The 25,566-nt window shown below is 57.7% G+C and overlaps 1 protein-coding gene across 4 annotated transcripts in view; it reads left to right on the top strand.

Moving 5' to 3' along the window:
* The first annotated feature begins 4,303 nt into the window (after positions 1–4,303).
* Positions 4,304–25,566, top strand: part of MAPK4 (mitogen-activated protein kinase 4) — a 42,885-nt gene continuing 21,622 nt past the window's right edge. For 2 of the 4 annotated variants that reach the window (XM_048291345.1, XM_048291346.1), the window contains exon 1: positions 4,475–4,662. The gene's annotated coding sequence lies outside the window, so the exon portion shown is untranslated. Of the gene's footprint in view, positions 4,360–4,474; positions 4,663–19,865; positions 20,234–25,566 lie in introns of those variants that run through there. The other 2 variants (XM_048291343.1, XM_048291344.1) reach the window with 2 other exon arrangements.

Raw genomic sequence — 25,566 nt, 5'->3', positions numbered from 1 at the left:
CAGCTGACAGAACAAAATTGGGCTGTGAGCTTGAAGTGCTGAGGAAAGCTAAAACTGAGCGAGCAGTGTGTGGATGTGGGATAGGCAGCCTGCAGCTGGGAGAGGAGGCTGCCGAGCCCAGAAATGCTGTTTTCTTTTCTAGCTGCCTCACACACAAAACCTGGCTCTTACATCCCCTTTACCCTGCCCCACCGTGCAGTCTCCCCCCCTTGGAGATGGCCAGCGCTCAACCAGAAAACACTGTGAGGAAACTGGTCCAAGGAGAGCAACTCCTGAGGGTTTCCCATCCATGCAGTGAGAAGGCAACCCACACAGCATTGATTTATAATGTGGTTTTTTCCCCAAGGGTACTGAGATGCTGCCCAGCAGACAGGCCTTCCAGCACCTCTGGATATGTGGCCACTTTTACACCAGTTCTTCATTTTGTAGAATTTGTTATGAAAAAAAGTCATTATTCCCTGCCTCTTGTGTCTGGGCCTGTGAAAGCGTTCACGATCCATCCCAGGGTGTGCTGCTGCAGGTGGGACCAGCTCTGCCCCAGGTTCCAAGGGCTGATAAAGCACCAGGGATATGTCTGGGAATGGTGGTGTCTCAGGTGTTCAGGAGGAGGATGTGCTGAGTGTGCTGCACCTCGTGGGAAGCGACAGTGCCAGGCTGACTGGTGTCACTCCACTGGCGTCAGCACGCCCAGATCTGGCAGGGGATGTCTGAAACTTGTTCCTGATGAGACACTCAGGTCCCTTTTACGTTAGCAGCCAACGATTTAACCCCTGAAAGATGCTGAATGCATCCTGTAGTGGGAGACAGTGATACTGTGCAAGACAAACATCTTGCAGGGAGCATAACAGCATCCTGATACAAGCACGGTGAAATCCACGCCTGGACAGGGCACGGGCCCCACGGAACGGTCTGAACGTCCCCCCTGCGCGTTGTGGCTTCTCTGCCTGTGAGAGGGGTGAGTCTCAGGCTGCACGTGCTGCGATTAGGTGACAAAAATGCTCCCTCTGCCAATGAAAACAAATGTTAGAAACAGAGGCAAGCAGAGAGAAGCACCGTGCCCCCGAAGGCATCCAATAGCCCGCGCCGGGGAAGGCAGGACTAGAGCCACACCTTCCACATTTGCCTTACCTGCGCTTGTGGCTGTTTTACAGCAGAGGGAGAGAGCCTGGATTAAAAACCACACGGTGCCAGGGTGAGAACAAGAGATGGTCACGGCTCCCATTACTGACACACACTCGAGGCACCGGCGCTGCCTCTTTGATCGAGTGGGCCAGGTCCCTCCTCACCAATCACCAGGAAATTGATGTAAACACTCAGGCAGCTTCTTGAGAGCTTTGCTTCCCCCTGCTTGAAAAGAGACACAGTCCCTCGTGCTTGAGGATGCAGCACAGATTATCTAGTCAGGGGCCGTGATTATCTAGTCAGGTCCACGGTGGTTGTTTATCGTGCTATCGTGCTGTCTGCCTTCATCCTGCCTGGAAACATCCTGCCCTGGCACCCCGCTCAGGCCGAGGAGCAGCAGCTCCTGCTCCCCGTGAGGAACAGGCCACAGCCACAGGTGCCAGAGCCTGCGGGTCGCGGCACACGTGGAGCAGCACCGAGGATGCTCTGCGGTGGCGAGGGGTTAATCCCCCGCTCTGCACAGAGCCCCTTTGTGCCGGGGCGCTGGGGACTGATCCTGCCAAGCCGCTGTTGCCAGGGCGGTGTGAGAGCCCCAGGCACTGCCAGGGTTTGTTGTTCACGGCGCTGGGGATGGCTGCCAAGGTCCTGCGAGGTGCTGCCCTGGTTTCCTGCAGCGCTGGTAACAAACACCCAGCCTCTTCACCCAAACCGAGCTCGTACCAACCAAACCAGCGCGCAGCCCCCAAGGGAAAATATAAATGTGTTTCTGTGCTGTTACTGCTAATTGCAAGAGGGAATCAGAGAGTCACAGAATGGTTTGGGTTGGAAGGGCCTTGAAGACTATCTTGTTCCAGCCCTGCCATGGGCAGGCTGCTCCAAGCTCTCTCCAGCCTGGCCTTGGACACTTCCAGGGATCCAGGGGCAGCCACAGCTGCTCTAGGCACCCTGTGCCAGGGCCTGCCCACCCTCACAGACAGCAATTCCTTCCCAATACTCATCCAACCCTGCCCTCTTTCAATTTGAACCCATTCCCCTTGTCCTGTCACTCCATCCCTTGTAAATGGTCTCTCTCCATCTTTCTTGACAGCCCCTTCAGGTCCTGGAAGGCCACAATGAGGCCACCCCAAATCATCTCTCCTCATGGGAGAAGGGCTCCAGACCTCTTGCTGGTTCCTCTGGCCTTGCTGCAGAACTCACTGGCCGAGATGGTCACACAGAACAGCCTGTGGCAGTGTCACAAGCCAAAGGGCTCAAGCTGTGGAGGGAGAGCCCTCAAATCCCTGTCCCACTCCCAGCCAGGGCAGGTGCAGGGAGTGCTCCCACGGCACGGGGTCTGTGTGCTTCGGCCTCACCCGCGGCTGCGGCGGATGCTGAGTTATCTTCTGTTTCTGCTTTGCCCTTTGCTGGGCCACTCCGGTGGTGGGAACGCCTGTGCTGAACACCAGCCCAGCATCAGGGAGCCGGAGCCGGGCGCGTCACCGGAGTTTCGCTGCAGTGACACCTCGGAGCACGATGCCAGACACTGGCCCCGTTTGAGAACACCTTTGCCCAAGCACCCCTGTATTCCAGCACGGAGCTCTGGCCGGGAGGCCCCAGGATGCCCCTAAGTGTCCCTGGCTGTGTGTCTGTCACCCGGGGACAAACAACCACGGGAATAACCTCCACACTTTGCACAGAGAGCACACGGGGCCAGCTTTAACAATGATTTTAACAATGACTGCTAATGCTCCTATTCCTCTTTCTGCTGCTTCCATCCTTCCATCCACAGGCACAAGCTCCTATTTAATACCTTCCTGCTCATGGGGTAACCAGATGGGAACATTAATTTTAATCCTAGACAGCAAAACAGCACAGTTACAGCTTACTATACCACCGAAAACTGCTTATACACCTTCGTTTCCTCCCATGTAATTCCCCAGGAGCTTTAATTTACCCAGACCATTTTTTATTTCTTCTCGCCACTTCCCTTGCATCAGGCAGGGTTCCTTCAGCTCCAACAAAGCAGCGTGCCTGTCTGGAGGGGATCAATAACTATTGAGCTATCGCGCTTCCTCCACTTAGACTGTTGAAGCAGCTTTCTTTAATTGTTCTTTCACACTGTAAATACAGCGTAAGGTGATTTTTTTTCCTTTGAGGCTGCTCAGTGGGTGAAGGCACCCGCGGGTAGGAAGAGCTCAGCTGCCTCACCTGTGCTCCATCACACCTCCTCCGCTGGGAACACCTCGGGAGCAGATGGACACAAGGACACTGCCATGATCCGGGGGCCAAAGCGAGCCCCAGAATGGTGCCACAGGGACGATGGTTTGGTGCAGACCCGGAAAACCACAGGTTAAAACTGATAATGCACGTTGGGTGCAGGGAGGGGAAAGGGCAGAAAACCCAGCCAGGAGGGTCCGGGTGCCCAGCACCCTCCGCTGCGAGGGATGTCCCGAGGCGGGGGCCAGGCGGGGTCCCCCTCCCTCGGCTCCTCACGGGGGCTGCGGTAGAAGGGGGAACCAGATCCCCGCCGATCCCTGGCGGCTCCTCCAGGGAGTGGGAGGGGGGGAGCGGATCCCTCGGGGCGGCTCCTCCCGGGGATGGCGAGGGATGACCGGACTCGTCGGGCTCCTCCCGGGGATGGAGAGGGAGGAGCGGAGAGACTGGATCGCCTTCGGCGGCTCCCCCCGGGGGTGGCGAGGGGGACCGGACCTCTCCGTGCCGCTTGCCCCGGGGGCGGCGAGGGGGACCCCACCCCTGGGGCGGCTTTTCCCGTGAACGGCGAGGGGGGAGCGGAGAGACCGGCTCCCTGGGGCAGCTTTTCCCGGGGATGGCGAGGGATGACCGGACGGACCCCTGGGTGGTTCTTCCCGGGGATGGCGAGAGGGGTTCGCACCCCTCCGGCGGCTTTTCCCGTGAATGGCGAGGGATGCCCGGACCCCCGGGCGGTTCCTCTCCGGAATGGGTGGGGGGGACCCGATGCCTGGGGCGCCTTTTCCCAGGGATGGCGAGGGAGGAAGGGACCCCCGAGCGGCTCCTCCCGCGGATGGCGAGGGGGGAGCCGAGCGCTCCGGCGGCTTTTCCCGGGGATGGCGAGGGATGCCCGGGCCCCAGCGGTCCCTCCGGGGATGGGGGGGTTCGCGGCCGCCGGCCCCGCCCCCCGCAGGTGCCGGCGCGGCGGGGGCCGGGGGTGACGTCAGGCGGGGCGGGCGCGGTGCCGGTGCCGGCCGGGCCATGGCGGAGCCGAGCGCGGCGGCCCCGGTGAGTGCGGCGGCCCCGGTGAGTGCGGCGGCCCCGGCGCTGCCCCCGAGCCCCGCCGGGCGCTGCCGCTGAGCGGGGGCGGGCGGGGGGAGCCGGGCGGGGGCGGGGGGCGGGTCCGTGCCCCGTGCGGGACCGCCCGCGGGAGCGTCCCCGGGAGCGGTGCCGGTGTCGCCTCGTCCTTCTCGTGCCCCGGACCCCCTTCCCTGGAACGGAGCGATCCAAACCCGTGCGAGCGCCGGCTCGCTGACTGCGAGGGCGAGCGGAGACACCGGCATTGCTTCTCCGCGGTTTCACACGGGCTCGGTGGGTCTTTGTGTGCCCTGTGGGTTTGTTCGGGCGCCGTGCGCCCGCGTGTGCCCTCCCTGTCTGTCCGTGCCCCGTGGCTCTGTACGTGCTCTGTGTGCCCGTGTGTGCCCTGTCTGTCTGTCCGTGCCCGCGGGTCTGTACGGGCAGTGTGTGTCTGTATGTGCCTTGTCTGTCTGTCCGTGCCCCGCGGGTCTGTACGGGCTGTAATGTGCCCTGTCTGTCTGTCCGTGCCCCGCGGGTCTGTACGGGCTGTATGTGCCCTGTCCGTCTGTCCGTGCCCTCTGTGTCCATGCGTGCCTTGCGAGTCCGTACGTGCTGTATGAGCCCGTGGTCCCTATGGGTCTGTACCTGCCCCGTGAGTCCGTACGTGCCCCTGAGAGTCTCGGTGAGCTCTGTCTATCCATAGGCGCCGTGAGCTGTACCTATCCATAGGTGCCGTGTTGGGCTGTACCTGCCCCGTGTGTCTGCCCATCCCCTGTGCCTCTGTACGGGCTCTGTGGGTCAGTACGTGCCCGGTGTGTCCATACGTGCCCCATGGCTGTGCAGGTATGTGTGTGCCCACACAAACCCGTGGGTTCCCACAGGCAAACCTGGAGTCAGCGTACCTGGCGGATCCCCAGACCCCTGCCCCGTGTCCAGAGAGAGAAAATTGCTTCTCTCCCTGTCACCTGCTCCAAGGCAAGCTGTGTTTGCTCTCAGTCGGGTCTATTTCCTCCCACCTGAGCCAGACCCTCGGGTGGAGGTGGCCGGTGGTGACAGTCCAGGCTGCAGTGGCATCGGACGTGCCTGGCGCGTGGGGAAGGCGCGTTTGGCTGGGAATCATCCAGGGCTGCTGTGCTGCGAGTACCAGAAAGGGGCAGGAAAACCCAGCCCTGGTGTGGCAGTGGCTCCGATGGGCTGTCCCCACACAACCACCCATGGCTGGTTGGGGAAGAGGGTGCCCAGGCTCCAGTGTGCATCCCAAACTCAGCCTTTGCAGGGTGTCGGAGGTGTTGGGGGACCTCTGCCTGTCTGGGCTGTGTGCTTGGGGGATGTCGTGGCCAGAGGAGGGGATGTGCAGTGTCCAAGGTTTCTCTTGTCCAGGCAGCTGGCTGGTAGTGGACGCACAGAGCCTGGCTGCTGCCGAGGGGGTCTTGGTCGGTCTCTGCATTCAGCTCTGTGTTGCTTGCTCCTCACAGTTAATTAGACAGGACTAATCCTATCTGGCGCTGGGAACTTCCGAGAAACCGGAGTGCTTTTCCCTCTCCTGGTCTGCGGCAGGATCGCAGCCTCCTGCAGAAGGAGGCCTGGGCACAGTGACATCTTTGTCACCCCCTTGGACACGATGGGGGGTTGCAGCTCAGGCTCGCAGTGCCCCGTCCTCGTTGTGGCTGGACAGATGTCCATCGGGTGGAAGGTGACGAGCCCCGTGGAGGTGTGTGGGCGAAGGATTGCAGGGAAAGGGAGGTCAGGACTGTAATGAGGATATTGCAGGAATAAAGGCTAGAGTTGAACTCAATATTTTGAGCATAAATCTCACACCCAGCAGTTGAGCATCAGCATTCCCCATCGCTACGGAAGAGAAGAGGGCAAAAGGACATGATAATCCATGTTCCACTGATTCGCTTGTGCTTGCGAGAGCCATCTGTGTGAGCCCTGCCCTGGCTTGGGAGCCAAAGCAGAGAGGAGTCAGGCTCACTTAGGCGTATGCGTTAGAGGTGGGTTTGTCAGTGCAGGGTTAATGGCTGGTGATCTTGGAGGGCTTTTCCAGTCTGGAAGCTATCTAAACGGGTTATCTAAAAGCTACCTAAATGGCTGTGGTTCATTGCAGTCCTTTCCCTCCTGCAGCTGAGCCCAGTCTGTTAGTAAGGACTGGTAAAACCTGAAATCCCAATCAAATAACCCGCGTTTGGAAGGAATTAACATTGACCTGGGAGCATCTCGACCAAGCTCACGTTCTCCAGGCTGAGTCCTCCATGCAGAGGGGCCGTGTTTTTCTCGTCGTGACGACCTGCCTTCATGAGCTGGATTAGCTCCTCACCCTGCTCCTGCCCCCTGGTGCTGGGCTGCAAGGCAAAATCTCCAGAACTGGAATTCCGGGCTGAAATTACCCCTCAGCTTTGCAGTTGGACCTGCTTCGGTGGGTGCTGTTTGTCTGCCCTGGCTTTGGAGTCTAAAAGCGCCTGTTCTGAGCTGCCCCCCACCAAACGGGGGCCACGGGCACCTCCCCATGGGTGGGGTTCGTTTCCCTCTCTGCAAAGCCTCGTAGGCAGCCCAAGCAAATGCCTTTCAGGGTGCTGGTTCGGATTTGGATATCTGAGCTGGAGAGGTCTAAATTTAAGGGAGATGAATCTCACCCGGCGCTTGCAAACCTTGGTTTTTAGACTTTTCGCCTTGATCTTTCCTTTTTTTAGCATGACCCTGCTGTTCTCTTACCACTCAGGACTCTTCCCGAAGCACAAAATACGCTTTTGAAACTTTCCACCCCCCCAGGTGGGAGGTGTTGCAGAAATGCAACTGCAGGGAAGCAGTTTGCAGCTCATCTCCCTTGCAGACACAGAAGCCCGGGTTAAAAAAACAGCCTGTTAATTTTGTGTTAATGGCTCTGAGCAATGGCGAGTCCCCCCGCCCCCTTCCTCCCTACCTTGTGCCAACATTTAATTGCTCTCACTCTGGAGAGATGCTATCGCATTTCAAGGTTGAATTTACCTCGTTTTGACTTGCGGGGGGGGGGGGATGTTGTTGTGTCCTTGTCACAGAGGTGACTCGTCACTCGCTGCTCCTTGCCCGCAGTGGCCGGGTCACCTCTACAGCATTTCCTCGGGAGCCTGCGGGTGCTGTCCCCTCACACCGAGGGGTTTTTGTGGCCCCCTCGGCATGTCGCTGGTGTGGCCTTGTCGCCCGGGTGCCCGTCTGGGCGCAGCCATTGGTGTGAGCTCGCTTTTTGTGTTTCCCACTTTGCCTTTGCGCTGGTGTCTTACGCAAGAGATGCTCCGTGCTCACCCCAAACCCTCCTCTGGCTCTGGGCAGAGATCTCTGTCCTGGCCTCATGTGTCACCGCGCAACACAAAAACGTGGTCTCTTGCACTGTGGCCTCACTGAGGTGATTTGGGGTCATCGACCAACCATCCGTGACTCACTGCGGTTTCTCGTGTTACCGATTTACATTTGACACGGTCCCGCGGGAGGAGTCACGGATGGAACTGGGCAGTGACAAAAATCCGCGAGGGAGGCGCCTGGGTGGTTTCCCCCGCTGGCCTCGCTCGGCAGCAGCCACGCCGGGGACTGGCTCAGCACACACCGAATGTGTGCGGAGTCGGTCGCACCTGCTGCGAGATTCATCCTCAGAATATTACGTGCTCCGGAGAAATGTGGGCAAACACTGTGTCGAGGCAACAATAATGTCTTTAGATAGATAATAAGTCTCCTAAATAGGTCTAATTCCAGGAAACTCAGCTGGCTGATCGGAATTGTATTTCTAGTCTCCGGTTCGTGTATTTACCTGAAATTTCTGTCCTGCTGTTCTAGCTGGAGCTGACCCCAGGTTGCCTGCTGCTCCTGCCTTTTACCTCAATACTGTGACTGCACAAAGTTCCCGAGTTCTACCAGTTGGTCTGGAAATGCTCTATTTTGGCAGATGTCTGGCAATGCTGAAGTTTCTGTCATTAAGGGGCTTTAAGGGGTTCATTAAGGGGTTTTGAGGCAGGTTGCACAGGAGGCTGGTGGGAAAATCGCTGCTTTGGCACAGTGGGGTGCACATGGTTGATCTGTGGGTTTCTCTCATCCCCTTTGGCGACCGTCTCATCCCACCTCAGCACAGCACTTGCTTCCAGTGTTACTGATGGTACCTAATAGTCAGTCTGGCAGCTAATTCTCTATTCCTAGCATGCTTAAAAAGTGCCTTATTTTTCAATTAGTTCTGTTGGCTGTACAGATTTAATGGATTCCTTCAGAGGTCCCCATCAGTCACCGACTGTGGACATTTCTTTTTCAGTGCCATTTCTCTCTCCTTTCCTGTGCTCAGAAAGATCACGTTTCCATGCTTTTTCCACGTCTCATTTTTGCCGGAATGGCTTTTTCATGATTTAAATCCTGCTGCTTTTCTGGGTTTGTGACTTTTGGGGTCTTTGGCAGAAGCTTTAAGCAGGTTCCTTGCTTTCACTGATGCCAGCGACTGCTCTGGGCTTTTTAAAATTTGCCCTTTTAAAGTCATACGCTGCTGCCGTTATTTTGGGCTCGCCGTTCCTGTGAGTAGCAGAGACACAGAAAGAAACTGTAATAGAAGAAGACTTGCGTTAGACACGGCAGTTCATTCTGGCCTCATCCTTGTCACGCAGACCTGTCCCCACTCCATGGACAATTAACGCTGCCACGTGGCCTGCTCCTTGTGCCAGCAGCAGCTTCTCATCCCGAGGATTTGTGTGCTCTCTGGGTCTGGTATCGGTTATCTGTGAGTTGTTTGCATTGTGGCATTTTTGTCTGCCCCCCTGGGTGTGTGGATGTGATGGGTGGTGGCAAGATGTCCTTGTGCGCGCAGAAGAGTGGAGCTCGGTGCTTATGGTGTTCGAGTGTCTCTCACACCGCTGCTGAAGGAAATCACGTACTCCACGTGGCTGAGTTATTTTGGCACTCAGAACTCGTGTGCCTCGATGTCCTCCTGCTGCTCTCCCAAGTGACCCCAGCACTCCTCGGACCTCCCCAGGTGCTTCCCAGGCAAGCGGGGTGCCAGCTGGTGCAGCCCAGGCTTGGCTCCCCCTGCCCAGCGCCAGGCTGAGATTAAACAGTGATCTGCTTCCAGGGCTTTGTAGGCAGGATTGCATGTGAGGATTTACAGGAGCCGATTTCAGCCCAGCGGAAAGGTGCCAGGGTGACCTTGCCATCGCTCCCTGTCCCTGGGGCTGGATCAGGAGCGGGACGAGCTCCCAAATCTCCCTGCTGAAAGCTTTCCCTGGCTTGGGGGCGGTGGGGGAATTAACGCTGCTTGTTCCCGCAGCGCTTTCCACCCGAGCTGAGCCTGTCTTTAAAAAGCAGCCGGCGTGGTTGTGCTTGGAACAGGCAGCTCGGTTTCTATATTATACACAACATTCATCTCCGTAGGAAGCCGGCCAGCCCACGCCGCTGCCGCAGCCCGGAGCCGCCGGCTCTTCCCTGCTCCTCAGGGCGTTCCTGGCAGGCACGGCAGGAGCCGGGAGCTGGGCAGGGAGCTCTCGGAGCGCTGGGTGTGTGCCCACCGCGGCTCCCTGCGCTCCTTGGGGCAGAGCTGTGCCCTCCCGGGACCTGCACCCTGCCCCTGTGTCCTGAGCCCTGCACCCAGAGTGGCCACGCCTCACCTGCCGTGAGCTGCCGCCGATAATCATTCACCTTCTGCTGCCCTGAGCCCTGGCCCTGTGGTCTCCCAGGAAAGTGGCTTGGCCGTGTCTCAGCATCGCGTTACGGCCCCACTGAATTCGGGGAACAGCAAACAATCCCCTGGGCTGAGTCCTGAGCTGTCCCAGCTGCTCGGATTATTTACGCAATTTAATTCTTGGCTGCACCTGATTTTACAACGGGATGAATTTCACGGTAACTGATACACCTGCAACAATTAGCTATGTAAACTAAGATAAAAGGCCAATCAAATTTCATCGTCTGAAGTGCAGGCTGATTCCAGCTGGAAGCTTCCTAAGCCCTTCTCCTGAAGTCCTTTCCCGAAGGAAGCTCTGGGGGTCATCTCCAGCCCCTGAGCGAGGCTGGTTCCTGTGTGTGAGTGAGAAGGGGTTTGGGGAATGCAGCATTGAGCTGCGGGGCCGTGAGCCTTCGGGAAGCTGTTCCCCCTTGCCCACCTCTCACTCCGGTGTCTGTGATCCCTCTGAAGGAGCTGGGGGTGTTCCCAGCCCCGAGCCGTGCTCTCCAGCAGCTCTGGGGGCGTGAGGAGGAGAGAGGCAGGGCCAGGTTCGCAGCCAGGCTGGAAATTCCCCCGTGCTCCACCACTGCGCCGCCGGTGCCCAGCCCCTCGCCGGGGCTCTGTGCTCCAGTAACTCCCCCTGCCCCGTCCTGTGGCACACGGAGAGTTCTGAGCCATCACGGAGCGCCTTTGGGTGAAGGTAAATTAAACCCTTTGCCAGCTGCGAGGGGGCAGGGCTGGAAATGCGAATGTGGAAATAGGTCCCAGCTTAGAATGACTTCAAGGACAGAGGGTAGGTGCTGGGCTGCTCGGGATCTGATCCAGCTGGGACCGGCTCCAATTAAAATGAGATCAAGGAGAATGGGACAAGGGGAAGAAAGAAGAAGTTACCTTTGCGTTTCTGTCAGTACTAAAGCGCGAAGTGTTGGGGCCGGGCTCAGAGCTGGGCTCCTCTCCCCGCACCCCACGGGTGTCCAGGAGGGTTGGTGTGGCCGTGGGTCCCACCCTGCATCCAAGGAGTGGTGCTGGGATGGGCAGTGAGGAAGGGGCTGCACCCACGGGGAGAGGGGTGAGTCAGAGCTGTGCTTGTGGACCTGAGCTGGGCCCCAGGTGGCACAGAGCTGCGTCAGAGCACGGGTGTGCTGGAGCTCCCTCACTGAACAGGAGAGAGTCCTCTGTCCGAGGACAGCCACAGAAATGATCAAAGCCAGCCTGGGAGAGCTGGGGGTGTTCAGCTGCACAAGAGAAGGCTCCAGGGAGAGCTCAGAGCCCCTGGCAGGGCCTAAAGGGGCTCCAGGAGAGCTGCAGAGGGACTGGGGACAAGGCATGGAGGGACAGGACCCAGGGAATGGCTTCCCAGTGCCAGAGGGCAGGGCTGGATGGGATATTGGGAAGGAATTGCTGTCTGGGAGGGTGGGCAGGCCCTGGCCCAGGGTGCCCAGAGCAGCTGTGGCTGCCCCTGGATCCCTGGCAGTGTCCAAGGCCAGGCTGGACGGGGCTTGGAGCAATGTGGGACAGTGGAAGGTGTCCCTGCCCATGGCAGGAGGTGGCACCGGATGGGCTCTGAGGTCCCTTCCAACTCAAATAATTCTGGGATTCTGTCACTGGTTTGCATCTCTCTTACAGGAGACCTGACCTGTACTTGGGCACCTGTACTCAGGAGAGTATTTCAGATAATTTATTTTAAGAACTGCAGTTCTTCTGCTCTCTGGGAATTCTGCTTCCTCCATAGCTTTTTGTTTGTTTTTTTTTTTTTAATGTGAGGTTGTATTGACTTGAGAAAGGCTTTATGCAGAGCTTGAAACAAGCAGGCCAGGCTTAGTTCCCTTCCACATAATCTCCCAGGCTGAGCATGGCCACAGGTGCAGAAATGCCATAAATGAGAAATAATGATGTGCTTTCAGTAAGGCAGTGAGCAGGCAAGGCCCGTCCTCTTGCTTGGGAAGGCTGGGAGCAGGGAGTGGTGGCCAGGGAGCTGTTTCTGGGGAGCCAGAAAAGGAAGTCTTGTGAGGCAGAAATGCCAGTGGGATGGAGAGGGACCTTGTAGCTCCCGGAGTTCCTGCTGGGTGGAAAGGGTTGCTGCAGCGCTGGGGCCAGATGTGCATCCAGCTGTGCTAGCACAGGAGCTGGGATGGGTTCCTCTCTCCCTCACGCCTGCGCCACCGTTTTCTAAACTTCAGGGGCTACATCTTAGTGCAAAATCGAAGTTTCTCTTTTTTCCCCCCTGTGCGTGCTCTACACCTGACGTCAGTTTTGGGGCTCTGTGGTAGAAGAGTCAAAGAAATGTGAAATTTGATGAGACTCCTTCAGGAAGACGAAGTTGGAGCCCGAAGTGGTGGATGTGAAGGGATCAAGATGTGCACGGTCCCACCTCTGAGTCCTCTCCTTTCTGCTTGGATGAGGGGGAGGGCAGTGGCAAAGCGCATCTCGGTGGGCTCTGTATTTGCCAGAAAATGTCACTGTTCGATGTGACTGACTTGCCTTGTCTCTCATTCCGATCCTCACCTGCCCTTGTCGTTAGGCAGGGGCTTGTCCTGCTTATTTGAAAGGACAGAAAACTGCTGAGGGTGACGAGGTGGCCACACCTGCTCCCAAAATCCTCTCTAGATGTGGGGCGGGATGGATGCCCGTGCCATCCGTGTGTCCCTGCGGCTCCACAGGCACCGCTGCACCCCTGCCCTGCCTGTCCGGGGGGACACAGCATGGTTTGGTAAATACCGAGCGATCAGCAGAGTGAGAGTGCTGCAGGGAGCTCCCTGAGTGCAGTGAGGGCTGCAGGCACAGGCAGGGCTGGAGTTTGGTCGCAGCACTCGAAGAAGAGCCTCCTTATGTCGTGTGTTTGGAGAGCACGGAGCCAAATCTGCTTTCGGGAAAGGCTTTTAGAGCCTTCGTCTCTTTGAGTCATTAGGAGTGCCCCAGTCTCCTCTGTTAAAGATGAGTCTAAGGTTAAAAGAAAATCATGTATCTCTGAGCTGGGAAGCTAATTGCTGTCTGCTTCAAACGCGGGGCGTAGTGTGGAAAAGGAGAAGTAGCTGGGACGAAATCCCGGTTCTAATACTCACAAGATCTTTTCAGGATGTGAAAATTCTGTGTGTTCCAGCCGACCCCAGGAGCCGTCACAGGATTAATGCCGTGGCTGAACAGCATTAGCAGACAGGGAGAAGAATGCCATGGCAAGGTTTGGAAAGCTCTTTGCCCCCTGTGGAGGGGCCTGGGTCAGTGCCTGTGCTCGTCTCACCCATCTCCCTTCACCGTGGGGCTGAGGAGGGCAAGCTGCCCTGCAGACCCAGGGAGGGCGTGGGGTGATGCTGACACAGGACACTCCCTGCTGGGGTGCAGAGTGCCTGTCCCCCCGTGGAGACACCAAATCTCCCGGTGATTTGGACTCACAGCCTGGAATCTAAGCTCATTTCCGACTCTGACCTCCTTTATCTGGATAAATGCTCACGTGCCTGCTACTACTCAGACAGCAGAAATAATCTTTGCTGCTGTAATATGTGTGTCAGCTTTTCTTTATCCTAGCAAAGTACTCGAAGAGCTGCAAAATGCTTTGGAAACATGAGAATTTTGTGAGCAACAGCGATTGAAAGGGGAGGGGAAGAAAGCGAGTCTCTGGGACTTAAAAACCAAACCCCTCAGCCAGGTTTACTTGGCGTGATTCCTTCTGCAAAATGGTCGTCCTGCTGCCCACTGGAGCCAAAAGTGAAGGAAGGGATTAAGGCTGTGAAACTGCTCCATCCTGATGGCCCTTTCACAGTCGTGGGCAGAGCAGAAGGGATGTTTCAGAGCAACATTTAGCTAAATAAATGCTGGTCACGGCGGGTCTCGAGCCCGAGCTGGTGCAGAGGACCCTGACTGCATTGCTCTCCTCAGCGAGGCTGTGCTCTAACCCTGCATGTACCCATCAGGTTTGGAAACAGAGCAGACCAGCCCAAACCACCAGCAAGCTCCCAGTTGTGCTCTGGAGCTGCTGCCCCGTTCCCTCCTCCCTTCTGGGCCCCCAGCTCTGGATGGGGAGCGGGGTCATGCTGGGTTCAGGTGGTCCTTGTGCATCGGGCAGTGCTGGGCTGTGATCCTGTGAGGTGCCCTTTGGGCTCTGAGACCTCTGCTCACCTCCTGCTCGTGTCTTTTTCTTCACCAAAAGTGTGGTGGTGGAACGTTTCTCCTCCTGAGCCGTGATCGGCTCGGACACGGCGTGCTGGGTGTGCTGTCCCACCCCTGGGGAGGAGGGAGCACCCAGGATTCATGGGTTGGAAGGAACAGCAAAAGCTCACAAGGTTTTTTAGTAGATTACACACTTGGCACGGAAATTGGTCTGTCAGTCCTTGATCTTGCAGCATAAGCACACGGCAGCGGAGTTTGGATAAAGGGGTAAGATGAAAAGGAAGAGAGAAAGAAAGAGATGAATTGAAAAGAGAGAGAGAAGAAGAAAAGGAGATCACCAGCCCTGGCTCCAGTGTTGATCGAGCTGATGGGTCCTGGGGCCTTGGGCTTTTTGGGGCACCTTTGAGGCTTCTCCTCCCTGGAGAGACATTTCTCACTTTTTGTGCAAATCAGTTCTCATTCACAGTCAGTTCTTTCAGACCTTTCTGGAAATGGGTTGGAGGCTTTGGGGTCTTGGATGGTCTTGTTTGCCCCTACGGTCCCTGGCCCTTCTCAGCCTCACCCCGGCGCCTGCGCTGAGCCGGGCTGTGCTTTTCTGCAGGAGCCACAACCAGGGGGTTTATCCCAGAAAAGCTGCCCTTCCTCCATAAGGCCCCTTCTCCAGCCACATCGTGGTCTTTCTCATGTGTGTTTTTGCCAACAATCCTTGGCTGTTATTCCCAAAAATCCTTGGTTGGCTCCACACCATCCAGCTATCGGTGTTTGGGACATACACATTAGGCCCTGATCCTCTGGGATTCTGCTCTGGGCAGCGACTGAGGAGCACAACCACACGTGGGACACAGCAGAACTTCCCGAGGCTCTGCGGGGCTCTGGTGCAGGGTTCACCCTGTAAATTCTGTTGTCCTGGTTAAGGCTCTCTTGGCATGAGGAATGCGAACTCTGGGGCTCCCTGAGCTGTGCCTGGCAGCAGCCTGGTGCTGTGTCCCAGGGCAGCCTGCACAGGAGCCCGTGGTGGAGCAAACCCAGCAGAACTGAGCCTGGTCCATGCTGCAGAGGAGCTGGAGGCCTGGCTGGGTGTGCTTCCTCCCTCACCGCAACCCCATTAAAATTTAAGGGTAAAAGTGGGAGTAATGAAAGAGAATTTTCTATTTAAGGCTTTTAACTCATTTTTACCTCCAGCGTTAGCTGGAGTCTGTGCAAACCACTGGCAAGGCAATTAAAGTGGCTTTTTAATGGGTTATTTTTGTCGCTTCACCATGGTGGGAGCTAAAGATCCCAGGCTGTGAGCTGCCTGGGGTAGGGGCCATCCTTTTGCTGAGCTGCTCTGATGTTTAATCCCTAATTGGGTTTTACTCACAGGCCCTGGCTGAGTCACGACAAGAGGGAGAAGGTGCAAGGTTATGCTGGGTGGAGCGTGGGGAGCAGAGTATCCAGGCTGCAGTTCCCCAAGGCTTCCAGGTTGGATCCATGCTGGAAAGGAAGAGTGAAGGACTTTGGAAAATGAAATGCACAGTTTGTTTCGCATGGTTGATGGGTGTTTTGTAGGAGTAAGCTCCAAGGACAAAAAGCAACAAAAAACCAGATTGCCTGAGAGTTCCTCCTAAATCCTGAGGACTGCTGGGAGAAGATGAGGGTGGGTAGGTGAGTGTGGGATTTCCTGGGTGAGAATGTGATGCCTGCTGAGCAGACCTGTTCCTCCAGGTGCTGGGCAGGCTGCGTGGGACAGCGCTGAGGTCCCACGTGGTGATGGATACTGTGGTGGCCGGGAAGTCTTAATCCCTGATTCATTTTTGGGGAATTTTCCTGGGAGCTGCCCTGTGTACAGCCTGAGAGGGCTTGGGGCTTGTCAGCTCCGTGGGAGTGCAGGTGCCCCGAGGGCACCAGGCAGCAATCCCAGCGCATTCATCCTGGGTCAGGCTGGCCTCGGTGTTCCTCGCTCAGCACAGTGTGTCCTGTGTTCCTGCTCCCCTCCAACCCCTGAGTCCATTTCTCAGCACGGCATGGCAGGAATGCAGGCTTGGGTCCGGCTCAGTTAATTTCTTGTGCAGCTCAGCCAAGGGAAGGCAGGGATGGGTCTGTCTCCCTCTCAGAGAGCAGCGTTCATTCATTCAGCTGCTGCCCGCATCAGCACACCTCTGCTGCCCTGTGATTTCCCTCCACCCGGGTTATTTGGAGAAAAGCTTTCTAAAAATAGCCTCCTGGTTCTTGCAGTATTGCTCTGTGCAGCTCTGAAAACCTGCCTGGAAAGGCTGTCCAGCTCATTGATGTTTCCTTAAAATACAGCTAATCCATGTAATCTCATTATAGTGGTAGGTGATTATACTGACAGCAAGCTTTAGCAGTGGTCCAGCAAAGCCTTTTATTCCCTGTCTGTTATGTGGGTGGCTGAGAGTCACTGGGACTGCATTTTGGGTTTGGCCTGTCTATTTTAGGAGCAGGACTTACAATATTTTTGTTTTAATTCCCTGGAAAATGTCCTGCATTGTTTGTGACGATGCCAGCGCGTTTTTGCCACTGCCTCTCAGCTTTGCTGGCTGCTGGCATCCCGTGGCTGTGCAACAGGATCTCCCAAAATTACTGGGAAGCACTAAAGCAGCAGAGATCTGGGTCTTTTTCCCAGAGTAGATGAGGGGGAGCTTTGCCGTGAGTAGTGTGGGATTCCTGTGTTGCTGTTTGCAGGCGTGGGATGGCCCCGCTCTCCAGGGAGTCAGCCCAAGGAAAAGGCGGGTTTTGGGATGCTGAGTGATCCCTCCCAGCGATGGGAGGACCTGCCTTGCTTCCCCAGGCAGATTGGATGTGTGGGTCAGGCACCACGGAAGGCTGGCTGTGAGCAAGGAGCAGCAGAGCAGTGTGGGCCGAAGGCAGCTCCAGCCCACCCAGAGAGTGGGGAATTGCCCAGGAGAGGTTTCCTCCTGAGCCGCCGTGTGCTTGGATCATGGACTGGCTGGACAGCGGCCAAATACCGCAGTGGTCACTGTGCCCCGCTGCATCTGGGCAGGCTGCTGGAGGTCCTGCTGATTCCTGCCAGGACCTGGGCAGCCTTGGCTGGGTAGGGTGGGTTACGGGGCTCTGTGTGCTCGGTTCTGGCTGTGCTCAGTTCTGGCTCTGCTCGGTCCTGGCTCTGCTCGGTGGCCTTGCCCCATCATCATCAAATCACAGAATCTCCTGAGCTGGAAGGGACCCACCAGGATCATCCATTCCAGCCCCTGGCCCTGCACACACACCCCAAAATCCCATCCCTGGCAGCGCTGTCCAAACGCTCCTGGAGCTCTGGCAGCCTCGGGGCCGTGCCCATTCCCTGGGGAGCCTGGGCAGTGCCCAGCACCCTCTGGGGGAAGAACCTTTCCCTGATCTCCAACCTAAACCTCCCTGGCACCGCTCCAGCCGTTGCCTGGGTCCTGTCCCTGTCACGGAGAGCAGAGATCAGAGCTGCCTCTGCTGCTGCCCTCACAAGGAAGCTGTAAGTGCAGCGAGGACTCCCCTCAGTCTCCTCGACCTGAATGGACCAAGTGCCCTCAGCTGCTCCTCATGTGGCCCCTCCAGACCCTTCCCCATCCCCATGTCCCTCCTCTGGACTCTCTGAGCTTTACATCTTTCTTGCATTGTGGCAGCCCCGGTGCGGGACAGTCCCTTCCCTCGCTGGTGTCCCTGGTGCCCCCAGGACAGGGATGTCCCTCCTGGCTCCGGGGCACTGCTCACTCAGGTCCAGCTGGCCATCACAGGATGCCCAGGTCCCTTTCCATGGCCGGGCTGTCCAGCACTGGCCTAGCAGCCCTGTGGCCCCAGTGGAGTATCCCTTTGGCCACAGCTGACCAGAGGGCTGTCTGCAGATGGGTGTCTCATCCGGCCACTCTCCAGGCGGCAGAGGCATGAACACGGGGCTGGAGCTGCAACTCCCCAAGCCCCGGGGCTGCTGCCTGGGAGAGCAGAGGGGCACCGGGAGTGTTTCTGATGGGGGCACAGTCCAGGTCTCCTCCCCACATGGCTTTGCCCCTTTCCATCGCATTGGGAGGGTCTCTCCTGCCGTGCCAGCCTGGGGCCATTGCTGTGGCGCTGCAGCATGAGGAGTGAGGGTGGAAACCTTTTGCCAAATGGTTTGTGCAGACAAGTGCAGGTTTTTTCCCTCTCCACAAAGCCTGTCCTCGTTGTTTGCCCAAGCTGAGCACGCAGATCTGCGAGTGGTCCAGCCCTGGCCCCAGAATAAACGGGATGAGATTTGTCAGTGAGCAGGAGGATTAAAGGGGTGGCCATGGCCCGGCTCTGTGCAAGCACTTTGTGAGATCCAGGGCAGTGTTGTGAGAGGACATCAGGCTGTCTCTCGGAGAGATCCCTATCTCTGGGGCCCGTGGAGGGTTGGAGGAGCTGCTCTGCCATCTCTCTGCCTGCTGGCACATGCTGCACATACGTCCTTGGGGGCAAATTCCTGGTGCAGGCTTCTCGGAGACGATAGAAAACCTCTAGGGCTGTTTCTGTAATTTTTGCAAAATTATTTTTTTAATAACCATCCTGCTTCTGCTTATCTTCGCCCAGCCCCTCCAGTGATAACACAGGCAAAGCCCTGACCCGTGGCGTCCCGGGGAGGAAGGGCTCAACGCTGACGAAGTGCCAATTTCTGATCCCTTTTTTCTGGAGGAAAAGGCTGTAGGTGCCAAACCAAAAGGGCAAAGTGATTTGCCCCGGTGAGGTATCATGTTTCTGCTCTGATTTATGGTGAGGGGAGAGGCTTCTGAGTCATCCCTTCCAGGAACTGCTTTATTTTGTTAACGGAGATAATTCTGCTGGTTTTAAATCAGTGTGGTGTCAGTCAGCAAAAGCCGGTGCAGAATGGAAACCACAGCTGGCCACACTGGGGCTGAGCAGGGAGAGGGACTGGGACTGACCTGGGAGAGGGACTGGGGCTGACCAGAGAGAGGGACTGGGGCTGACCTGGGACTGGGGCTGACCTGAGACTGGGGCTGAGCAGGGAGAGGGACTGGGGCTGAGCAGGGAGAGAGACTGGGGCTGACCAGAGAGAGGGACTGGGGCTGACCAGGGAGAGGGACTGGGGCTGACCAGGGACTGGGGCTGACCAGAGAGAGGGACTGGGGCTGACCAGGAAGAGGGACTGGGGCTGACCTGGGACTGGGACTGGGACTGGGGCTGAGCAGGGAGCGGGACTGGGGCTGACCAGGAAGAGGGACTGGGGCTGACCAGAGAGAGGGACTGGGGCTGACCAGGGAGCGGGACTGGGGCTGACCAGAGAGAGGGACTGGGGCTGACCAGGCAGTGGGACTGAGCTACAGGTGCAGCAGGCTGCTGGGCCGCCCAGCTGTGGTGGGTGCGTGGCACGGGTGGGTGCCCCCAGGACGGAGCTGTGCTCTCCCAGCGCGGTGCCGTGCCAGGGGACGGCGGGAGGCTGTGGGGCGGCACTGCTGGCCCTGGGCAGACGGGCTCGGCCGTGTTTGTTCAGGCACTGTCTGGTCGCTGTCTGGCTGCAGACAGCCCAGCCCAGAGCAGTTTCACGTGCTGGGTCCCTCTGGGAAACGAGGCCTGTCCCCACGTCTGGGCTCTGCTTGGCCACTCGCAGCCCCTCCACGGCTGACTGACCAGAGCCAGCTGCCTGCTCAGGGACAGATGGGTGGCTTTCCCACACTGCCTAAAGCCCCCGTGAGTGTCAGCAAGTTCTCCTTTGTTTTCTGTTCTTTCTGTGAACTAATGAGCGTTGTCTGATTTTTCTTTCTCCTTTTATTTTTTTTTTTTCTGGGTGTAATTTGGCCTGCCCACAATTGCCCGAGCTGTTAAGGAGGAGAATTCCTGTTTTCCCGAGTGAGATTTGGGCACTGGAGGTGGCTTTGCAGTGCTGGGTGATGCTGCTCTGCTTGTTTTGAGTGCATGGGAAAACTCTGTGTTTTACTGCTGGTCACGGCAGGGCTTTGGGGTCATTTTCTGCTGTTTCTCTTTGGTTTGCCTTTCCCCTCCGGCTTCTCCCACAGGCTCATGCAAGATTTTGCCCTCCTCCTGTGGCAGTGCTGCTTGATGCCTTCTGGCTTTTAGCTGGCGGCACATCTGCTCATCGTGTTGATGAGTTTCTGCCCGGCTCCTGGCATCAAAGACATCTCGGTAAGAAGTATTTTCAGAGGCACAGGAACATGATCTGCCCCCGAGCGGGTTGCATGGCTGTTGTTTGGCACAGCCGGGTGGTCAGGGGAGGGGAGACAGCCCAGGAAAACAGGCTTTGGGGAAAGCAGGCACCTGGTGTGCCTTGCAGCTGCAGCTCCGGCGAGTCTGGGGGGATGAAATCGACGCTCACAAGCCTGGAGTGTCACTGCTTTGAGTGGCAGTCTGTGTCTCCTTGCTGTAACCAGCTCTGGCGTGAGAGGGGCTGGTTCTGCCCCGGGGGTCGCTGTGCCGGTGGGGATCAGCGGGAGCTTCCCTAGGCGGGTCCCAGCCTTGCCAGCGAGTGCAGGGCTGGGGAGGGTCTCGGGGCTACCAGGGTGGGGTGTCCCCGGTGGAGGCCCCAGGCAGAGGACACACAGCACAGGAGCATCCCTTGTTCTCCAGCGCCCTTCAGAGAGGAGCAGTTTTCTGGCTGTGTTCAGCAGGTTTGGGGAGCCTGGAGGTGTTCCGAAGGCCCCCGGATGTGGCATTTGGGGCGGCGGCATGGCGCTGCTAGGTTAATGTTTGGGCTCGGTGATCTTAGAGGCCTTTTCCGACCTGTTTGTGATTCTGTGAGCGGCTTCTGCTGAGGTCGGGCTGGTTCTGTTGGGGTGGGTTCCTGCCCCGTGATTTCCCTGTTTCCCTGGCATCTCCCATGCCACATCAGGTGTCCCCATGTACCACTGCTGCCAGGGCCGAGCACAGCCCGTCCGTGCTGGGGTGTGAGGGTCACAGAGGGGTCGGACAGGAGCCCCCGGCCCCGTGACAGACACCTGGAGCTCCTGGGCGAGGCAGGAGGGTGCAGAGCAGGGAACCAGGCCCTGTGGTGCGTGGCCTGAGCTGCAGCAGGGAGGGAGGAGGCTGCTTGCCAGGAGGGGAGCAGAGCTGTGCCTCCACCCGCACTCAGCTCCGAGCAGCCGCGTCCCCAGGGCTGTCTGTGGGATGCTCTGCAGAGCTGAGCACCAGGAGCCGTGTTTATTGATGGGCAGGGGTTATTAAATTTCGGCCTCGGAGCAGTCACTGGCGTGGGAGCAGAGAGCAACAGGAGCCTTGTCCTTGTTTCCTGCTGCTTCGGTAACTCCGGCTCTGTGGCTGAAGCCTGGAGAGATTTCCGGAAGACAGGCGGGTCTTTAGCGAGTCTGAAGGCGCCGCGGGGGCAGTGGGACAGGGATAAAGGGTGTCTGAGAGGCTTCTGCTGTGGGGAGAGCAATGCTGGGGTGAAGAGAAGCAAGGAAGAAGTGAATCTCGTCGTGCTCCTGCCAGAGCTGCCCGATACGAGGTGCAGTGGCCTGTGGGGTCCGGCCCTGTAGAAGGAGTGCAAGCTGTTACCCCGCTCTAATTAGCGCCCGTGGTGCGCTGTTAGTGACAGACATCCTGCTCAGACTCCTGAGCTTTAGTGAATTCATCCAGCTAGAGAGGTCACTGCCCCTCGGAGCGGGCTTGGTGACAGGGAACAGCTCACTGAGGCGTCACCCTGGGGCTCGTGCTGGGACGTGCTGGGATCTCGCTGGGATATGGCAGCAGAGAGGTCCTGCGAGGGCACCCTGAAGCCCCCGTGAGGGCACCCTGAGCCCCTGTGAGGGCACCCAGAGCCCCCTTGAGCCTTCAGAGGAGCGCGGGGAGCAGAAAGGTCAGTGCAAATCCCAGCAGCATCACCAGGGCAAACAATTCCCTTGCGCAGAGGAGTGTGAGAGAGAGAGAGAACGGGAGAATGAAAGGAAAGTTCTCAATTCTTCCCTCATCTTTGTGTTTCCTGGCACTAGGGGTACCAATTATAAGATCTCTGTGTCTGCGCAGAGGCAGCTGCTGCAGCTGCCCCTGGTGAAAAAGCGAGTGAGAGGTAAATTGAGGCTGTAAAATACAGTCAGTGTTCGTCAGGAGGGAATATCTCTACATTTCCTGCACTATTCCTCAATGCAGAGTGGGTTTTTTGGAATTTGGTGGCTTAAGTCTCTGTATAAGCACCCACGTCCTCTTCTGGTCACCTCCCCGTGTCCATCTGTTCCTGGGTGGCTGCAGGGCAGGCTGGTGGCACCACGGGGGCTCCTGACCCTTCCCTCAGGCCCTGGTGCAGGTCTGAGTGATGGCTTTGACACACATTTATTAAATTGAGGGGATTCATGGTCTGCAACGCAGGAGAGCCATCGGTGGGTGCCTTCTGGAAGGACCCGAAACTTCCCTACCTCTGAACCAGGATAGCAAGTGGCAGAGGGGAAGGCAGTAAAGTTAGCACTCAGATCCCTTAAAGCTGGTGTCCGTTTGTTTTCCGGGCTTCCAGCACCCAGCAAAGCCCTCTGTCGAGCACACGAGCGGCAGGCTGGGGTGCCTCCACCAAAATAAACAAGTCAGGTGTATTTTCCCTGCACACAAATTCTGCTACCCTGGTGCCCTGCCCGCTGCAGGACCTGCTGGCTGTGTTCTGCTGCCGCTTTTTCTGGAGCTCCCACTGAATTTGGCTCCTTAAGTGGGTGTCAGATCCTGGCCTCATCATCCTGAGCAGCCGCTGGGGCTCTGGTCTGTAGGTCTGTAAAAGCTGACCGCGTTTTCCATCCTCCGCAGCCGCGTGCCGTCGCTGCTGCGTTTATGGGCGCCGCTGAAATAGCACTTGTTCATTACAACAGCCGTGGAGAGCCACGGAGAGGGGAGAAGCTGGGACCGATGATGCCAGGCTGGCACCCAGGCACTCCCCTCGGTTCCCTGCAGCCCGTGGCAGCAGCAGCACACTGGAGCAGCTGGGGTTGTTCCCCCGCGGCAGCGCCCGGACCCCAGAGCAGAACTGCGGCTGTGGGCACACTGTGTGGGGCTCCTTGGGGCTGCTGGTGGACTGTCAGGAGAGAGGTGCGGTTTGGAGAATGGAGAAGGCAGGAAAAATTACCTGGAAGGCTGGTCAGCCTGGTCCGCTGGGTCTGCTGTTGTCCCAGGTTGGAGGAGGCAGAGATAAGAGTGTCAATCACTGAGTCACAGAATGGTTTGGGTGGGAAGGGAGTTTAGGGGCATCTCATTCCACCCCTGCCCTGGGCAGGGACACCTTCCACTATCCCAGGCTGCTCCAAGCCCCATCCAACCTGGCCTTGGACACTGCCAGGGATCCAGGGGCAGCCACAGCTGCTCTGGGCACCCTGGGCCAGGGCCTGCCCACCCTCCCAGACAGCAATTCCTTCCCAATCTCCCATCCAGCCCTGCCCTCTGGCACTGGGAAGCCATTCCCTGGGTCCTGTCCCTCCAGGCCTTGTCCCCAGTCCCTCTGCAGCTCTCCTGGAGCCCCTTTAGGCCCTGCCAGGGGCTCTGAGCTCTCCCTGGAGCCTTCTCTTGTGCAGCTGAACAGCCCCAGCTGTCCCAGGCTGGCTGCAGAGCAGAGGGGCTCCAGCCCTGGAGCATCTCGGTGGCCTCCTCTGGACTGGCTGCAGCAGCTCCAGGTCCTTGTGCTGTTGTTCCCCAGGGCTGGGGCAGCTCTGCAGGTGGGGTCTCCCCTGAGCGGGGCAGAGGGGCAGAATCCCCCCGTGACCTGCCTCTCCCCCACTCCTGTGGGACCCTGTTGTCTGCTGGTCCCTTGGCCGTGGAACATCTCCCTGTCTTTGCCAGCAGCTTTTCCCTGGATGTTCAGTGAGAGAGAGGCAGCCACGGGAGTCAGGACAGGGGCGTGACGTGCTGGGCTCCAGGGCCGTCCTTTTAGGGTGGTTCTGCCTCAGCCCCTCTAATTGCAGCAGCTGCAGCAGGGCCATCGCTCAGCTGGGCAGTGAGACAGCGCCAGGAGCACCACGCAGACCATTGCCTTGCTTCTGAGAAAAAATAGGGCTCTTCCTTCCCCTTTTTTCCCCTCATGAGCTGCATTTTCCCTTTCAGTGCTTCTGGAGCTCTACTAATTATTAATAATTAGGCTGACGAGGCAAAGCTTGGTTTCTTTCCATTGCGTCTAGAGTAAGCCAAGACACTTGGCGTGGGATCTTGCGCTGGATCCCACCCACCCCTACCTGGGCTCAGCAGTCCCCTGGAATTTGGCTCATGGAATCACAGGAGGGTTTGGGTTGCAGGGACCTTAAGGACCGTCCAGCTCCACCCCTTGCCGTGGGCAGGGACACCCCCATGAGACCAGAGTGCCAGAGGGCTGGGCAGCGTGGTGCTGCTGGGTGGGGGGCTGGGGGAGGTACAGAGACGGGTCTCGAAGCCAGCATGGCACCATGTGGAAGCATGCTGACCCAAACCCTGCTTCACAGAGTTCCCTTTGCCAGTAGGAAGTTTTGGGAGGGTTTTTTTGGTTTTTTTTTTTTTTTTCCTTGTCAGACATCCAGGAGACCTGTGCAGAGACTGAGGTCTCCAGCTCAGGCTTAGGAAGCTCAGGTGATCCCCCACAAGTGGGAAAGCCCCAGTCCTGCTGCGGCCCCCTGGTTGCTCAGCGGGTCCCAGGCTGCCCTTGAGCCTTCCTGTGGTGCTCGGAGCCCCCAGCAGCTCCCGGAGGTTTGAGCAACACGTGCTCCCTTTCCACAGTCTCGCAGCTGGGTTACCCCGCTCGGGGACCTTCCTGCACGGGGTGCTCTTTCCTTGCAGAGCCTCAAGATTTATTTCCCTCCCTTTTCCCCTTCTCCCCTTGTTCCCATCTGGTTTTGTCCCCCTGGTTTCACTGTGGACCGAGGCACCTCTCTGGCCGTGCCTGCCCTGCTTTCCCGATGGCACGAGCAGCTTTCTCTGTTCAGTCCTTGTGTGCAGAAGCCAGCATTAGATAATTGCTGGATTGAAAAGAGGCTGTAATTATTTTTGCTTCCCGACTGGAGGAGCAGGCAGTGCTTGCCAAACGGCTCGGTAGCTGCTGGCAGATGCTCCTCAGAGGGTATCCCTGCCCTGCCTACATCCTCCTGCCGTCAGATGCTCCGTATGTCTACATTTTAACTGTGAACCAGCTCCCTCTTCAAATCGCTGCTCCCTGCTGCCCCGGAGCGTTGTGTTTCTCATCCACCTTCGGCAGTGGGTGATTGCTCAGCATTTAATATTTTCCCTGGTATTTCGTCATTCCTGGTAACTTCTGCCGGGGGGCATGAAGGTCCCACCAGAGGGGCTTGGGGAGCGCAGAGCACCGGACCAGGCTGTGAACCCACTGCGAGGTTAATGGAGCAGCGCTGGTGATTGAGGGCTGGGACAGAGGCATCATTCTGGCACGAAGAACAGAACGGGAGCAGATCCACGGTTATTCTATTTTATTCTATTTTATTTTCCTCCTCTGAGCAGCGCTGGGACCAGCTGCTGACCTGGGACCTCCCTGTGCAAGGTGACGGCCCCTGTGCTGCTGGGTGGTCCCTGCAGGT

The sequence above is a fragment of the Corvus hawaiiensis genome, chromosome Z, assembly GCF_020740725.1.
Source record: "Corvus hawaiiensis isolate bCorHaw1 chromosome Z, bCorHaw1.pri.cur, whole genome shotgun sequence".
In the NCBI taxonomy this organism is placed as follows: domain Eukaryota; kingdom Metazoa; phylum Chordata; class Aves; order Passeriformes; family Corvidae; genus Corvus; species Corvus hawaiiensis.
Note: the sequence above shows the minus strand (reverse complement) of the source record. Positions and strands in the feature narration are given on the sequence as shown.